Source organism: Chelonia mydas, chromosome 5 (assembly GCF_015237465.2).
Source record: "Chelonia mydas isolate rCheMyd1 chromosome 5, rCheMyd1.pri.v2, whole genome shotgun sequence".
Lineage (NCBI taxonomy): Eukaryota > Metazoa > Chordata > Testudines > Cheloniidae > Chelonia > Chelonia mydas.
Genome location: NC_051245.2, coordinates 61,802,572 through 61,807,633, shown reverse-complemented (window position 1 = coordinate 61,807,633; position 5,062 = coordinate 61,802,572).

The window sequence follows — 5,062 nt, the reverse complement described above, 5'->3', positions numbered from 1 at the left end:
TCATTCATCAGCAGCAGAAACCTGAACCTTCACTATTGTAGCACAGTCATCTACCCCTTGATTTACACAACTAACTACATCAGCTGTCACCAGGGCTGTCCCTAGGAGGTGTAGGGCCCAGGATGGAAGTGATGAATCCTTCATTTCCAGGACTAATCTGTCACTTCCAGGACTGAGAATGCCCAGCTCTGGCCAATCACACCGGCGACCTGCGGGGCCCCTACTAAACTGCGGGGCCTGGAGAGGTGGCCCCAATTTCTCATACCCAAGGGACGGCTCTGGCTGTCACCAGTAGAAGGTTATTGGGCCCAGGTGTGGAGGGGAGCCCAGACTGATTGTCTCCTACCCCCCTAGCCAGCTCTCGGATAATTTAGGAGCACTTCTGACCAGTGTGGTAGCTCCCAGCACTGGGAATAGCCATATTTTGTACCCCAGGTGCCAACTCCGTGGGTGCTCTGGGGCTCAAGCCACTGTGTGGCGGCTGGGGGAGAGCGGAGAGCAGTGGGCGGGTGAGACCTCGGGGGAGGGGTTGGAGCAGGGGGCTTTCTCCATGTTTAATTTTCAAAGGCCTGTTGCAAAAAGTGGAGGTTAGCAAAAGGTCACATCTTTTATAATGGAAGGTGGAAGACAGCCTAAGTATGGCTGCATTGGCGCTGACTTCTAAGGGCATCGGTGGGAGCTTGACTCCTGTCTGCCCTGGCCCCGCCCTGACTCCAAACCTGCCCTGACCTCATTCCAAAGTCCCTGCCCCAACTCCGCCCCTTCCCTGTCCCTATTCTGACTTCCCCCAATTCCCACCCCAGGCCTGCCTCTTCCCCACCTCCCCCAGTGTACTATTGCTGTTTGGCGGCAGCAAGCGCTGGGAGGTAGGTGGAGTAGGCGGAGGTGAGGTGGGGTGGGGAGCTTAGCTGCTGTTGGGCGCAGAGGTGCTCCAGCCCGGGAGCACCCACGGAGTCGGTGCCTATGAGTATGGAGGAAACTGGTAGGAACCGCTCCAAATGTATACAAAAGCATGGGGCCCCCTCCTTCACAAAGGGAGTTAGGTGCCTAAAGCCTAGTTTCAGGTGCCCAAGCCCCAGGTTTTTGGTACCACAACCCCCATGTGACTGTTGCTTAACCCTGTGGGTGCCTAAATTCATTTGGCACCTAAAATTTTGCTGTAAAAGGCTTCTAGGTGCTTGTGTCTGTCTCTGAGCATGTGCACTGCTGCCTCACTTCAGGTATCTGTATGAGTAGCTCATGCCTAAAATGCAGGACAATCCACAAATGGGGAAGCTAGGAGTTCCTCTGCCTAGCTTGCCTGCAGCACTAGATCTGGTAGGTGGGGTCAGAGCCCTCCTCCTGGCTCAGGCCCCATTAAAAAACCAGGCTCAGGAGGTGACACCACTGCTTTTATAACTTTTAGCCCAGAAACATAGGAGAATCATCTTCAATTTCCACCTAGGTCTGAGGGGGGGGCAAAGGGAGTTGAACAGGGGACACTTGCCTGCCTAACCACAGGACTCTCCTGTTTCACTTTGGATAAATACTTGAATAGTCATTTAAAAATGAGCATGAGAAAGACTCTACACCCTGGGAAGTAGGGCCTAGTTCCCTTGCAGATGGGGGACTTGAACCTGGGTCTCCCACATCCTGAGTGAGTGTTCTAACCCATGGATTAAAAGCTATAAGGGCAGTAGTACCACCTCTTCTGGCATTTCTAGCAGGAATGGCTTAGATGCCTAACCACCTGACTCCAGGAGACCGTTCCTCAATGTGGCTCACAAGCACAGACAGATGCTGTCCCTGCAGCTCAGATTAAGGTGCCTAACTCCATGAGAGGGGTGGGGCTTAGGATGTACTTCTCTTGTCAGCATCTTTTATTGGCTAGTTTAGGTGGCTCCTCACTTAGCAAGCTTTTTTTTTTTTTTGCAGGGATCCTATTCCTAGGCCTCCTATCTCTCCCCATGCATTGTACAGGGAGCCTAGGCACCTTTATGGAGCCCACTGTTGTTCCACTGATTTTCTTGGTGTCTAATAGTTAGGCATTGCACTGCCTATGTCTCTTTGTGCTTCCAGGCCATAAATTAACATGGTGCTTTACAAACCTAGGGCTAGTCTCCACTAGAAGAGCAACATAAGTGCACTGATGCAGCTCGGTTGCATTATCTAAATCTAATGCAAGATGTTGTAGGAATTAAGAGTGGAAAGAAGGGAGCAGGGGTAGATACAGTAGCTTGATTTGGAGGGATGGGTATTTGTTTCAAGGGCAGCATGATAGGTGACAGACAAAGCTAATTGTAAAGTGCTGCAATACTTAGGTTTAATCCTATGTTGCAATTTATGCCTATTTTCTGTCTTACTTCCTCCATCCGTCTCTGACTTCCCATACAACCAACATTACTGTCTCATCTCACTTATTTTCCACCCCTTCCTCCCCCCCATCTATCTCGCGTTGCTCCCACAGGCCTGGGCTTCAGCCAAGGACTTTCTGTTCTATGTACATGGAGGCATACAGTATCCTCCCATTTTTTTGGTTTCTTCAACGATATCTGGGACAAGGAGGCCCTACTGCACTGTGCACACATATTCCCAAGCCACTGCCTCTTCTCCTCTATTGAGAAACCTCCGGGATACATCTCTGAGCATTACCTAGATTAATTGCAGTATTGTTGTAGCAATCTTAGTCCCAAGATAGTAGAGAAACAAGGTCAGTGAGGTAATATCTTCAACTTTCGTTGGTGAAAGAAGATTTCAGGCTACACAGCACTCTTCAAGAGCTTGTGTCTCTCACCCACAGAAGTTAGTCCAATAAAACAGTGGTTCCCAACCTTTCCAGACTATTGTACCCCTTTCAGGAGTCAGATTTGTCTTGCATACTCAAGTTTCACCTCACTTAAACTACATGCTTACAAAATCAGACATAATATATGTGTGTCTAGTACACTTACTGAAAAATTGCTTACTGTCTCATTTTGTCTGTATGAAATTTTAATTTGTACTGACTTCACTAGTGCTTTTTATGTAGCCCGTTATAAAACTAGGCAAATGAGTTGATGTAGCCCCTGGAAGACCTGTGTACGCCCCGGAGTACACATACCCCGGTTGAGAACTGCTGCAATAGAAGATATTGCCTTACCCACCTTGTTTCATTACATAGATGACATTTTTTAATAGCCAGAAGTCTGGTGAGAGGGAAGGAAATGCTATTTCTGAGTCGAAACATGAATACCTACCAAAAACATCCCAACGCACGAAAACAAAGAATTACAAAATGCATGTATGAAGACAGATGAGTAGCAGGCTGGATCACAAGACTGGAAACTGGTGAGAAAGGAGAGTATCGAAGAGTTGTGGCAAAATATTTCTGTAAGCCTGGCTGCTGATGGAACACCCACTGTTGCAAATGTCAATGATTAGTCTGGTGCAAGTCTCACTGATTAGTCTAGTAGTTTAAAAAAAAAAAAGGCCACTTTCACTCATCAGGAAGGTTACAATACTTCCAGGCCTCAGAAGCTATGAAAAAAATAAGCAATATACATCAATAACCTACACTGATTTAAATAACTTGGGCTCTATTAACCAACAAGATCATTGCACTCTTGTACAATGAGATGAACTAAGGTGCTCAAGCTAAAAAATTTAACCACAAAAGGGGCTACAGACAGTGTGTTTTCAGGGAAGTTACTTTCTCTCTTGCTCCACAAGAACCACAATCTGTTGAGAGTCTACACAGTGCAAGGCTTATTTATCTTACCAGGCTTTTTGGGAAGGGGGAGATGGAAGATTCTTATTGCAGAAGCACCCAAAGGCCTCCACTCAAACTATTGCACCAGGTGCTGAATGTGCAATTAAGGCACTGGAATAGGACTAAATCTTGGGTTCTCTGCCTGTGTGGCCTATGGCAAGTCACTCTGTGCCTCAGTTTCTCCATTTGTAAAATGGAGATATGCTTCTCTCACAAGGTTATGAGGATAAATCAGGATAGGTTTGGGAGATCTTATGGTGACAAGTACTAAAGAAAACCCTATGCTTAACATTTAATTCTATGAATAAATAGCCTCCAAAACACCAGACAAACATTTTGAAAAATCCAAGTAAGTGCAAAGGAAACACAGTGCCTATCTTCAGTTTAATTAAGCTTTGTACAAAGTTAAACTGCTGATGTCTTATGTATGACCTTCTACAAATCTAGCAGTGCTGAATCATGCACATTTGCAATTATACTCTGTGAAACCCCTGTCATCCTGCTGTACACATTAGTGGCACATGTACATCTAAAGTCTTCATCTACAGCTCTTCTTAATGGGACACCTGCCATTTATTAGATGTTACCTTTCAGCCCTAGTGAGTAGTACCAGAAGGAGGCTATTCAAACGTGCATTTATCAGGCCTTCACTTTTTTTTAAATGCATCAAATATAACCAAGCTTGGCGGGGGTGGGGACTTCATACAAGACTAACAATATGTTGCACCTAAAATATGTTTCCATGAATGTTTAGTAAATCATATTTTCACAGAATACCATGAACTTTTGTAAAATCCAGAGTTGTACATTTTGTAAATGTCAACATCCACCTGCAATTTGTGGTGGATTTTCTACATCTTTCAAAGGCTCTTCTGATTTGGGAGACATTGCATAGCTGCAGGATAGGAAACACTTATGGAATTGATAAATCTTTCTTACAACAGAAGCAACAAAAGGAGACCGCTGGATTTACAATTAGCCAAATGTTCCCTGCGCTGTGTGTGGAGAAGAGTACATAAGGGAGATGTTAAGTGGATGTTTCCAGAGATCAGCTGCCACACACTATCCACTCATTTAAATTGGCCTGTTTTGCCATTACTAATTATAAATTTCACTACACTTGCTAATTTATAACAGGCAAAGACATTTATTTGCCTCTTATAAATTAATTGTGTAAGTGAGCATGGAGGTTGTGTACAGCACAGTCTTGTACAGCAAATGACTAGCAGAAAATAAATACAGGGCTCTGGTTTAAGGGTTACCAGATACTATAACTACATGTGCATAAGTTTCTCTGTCAAGCCACCAGGGGTCACTAATACCACATTACAAACA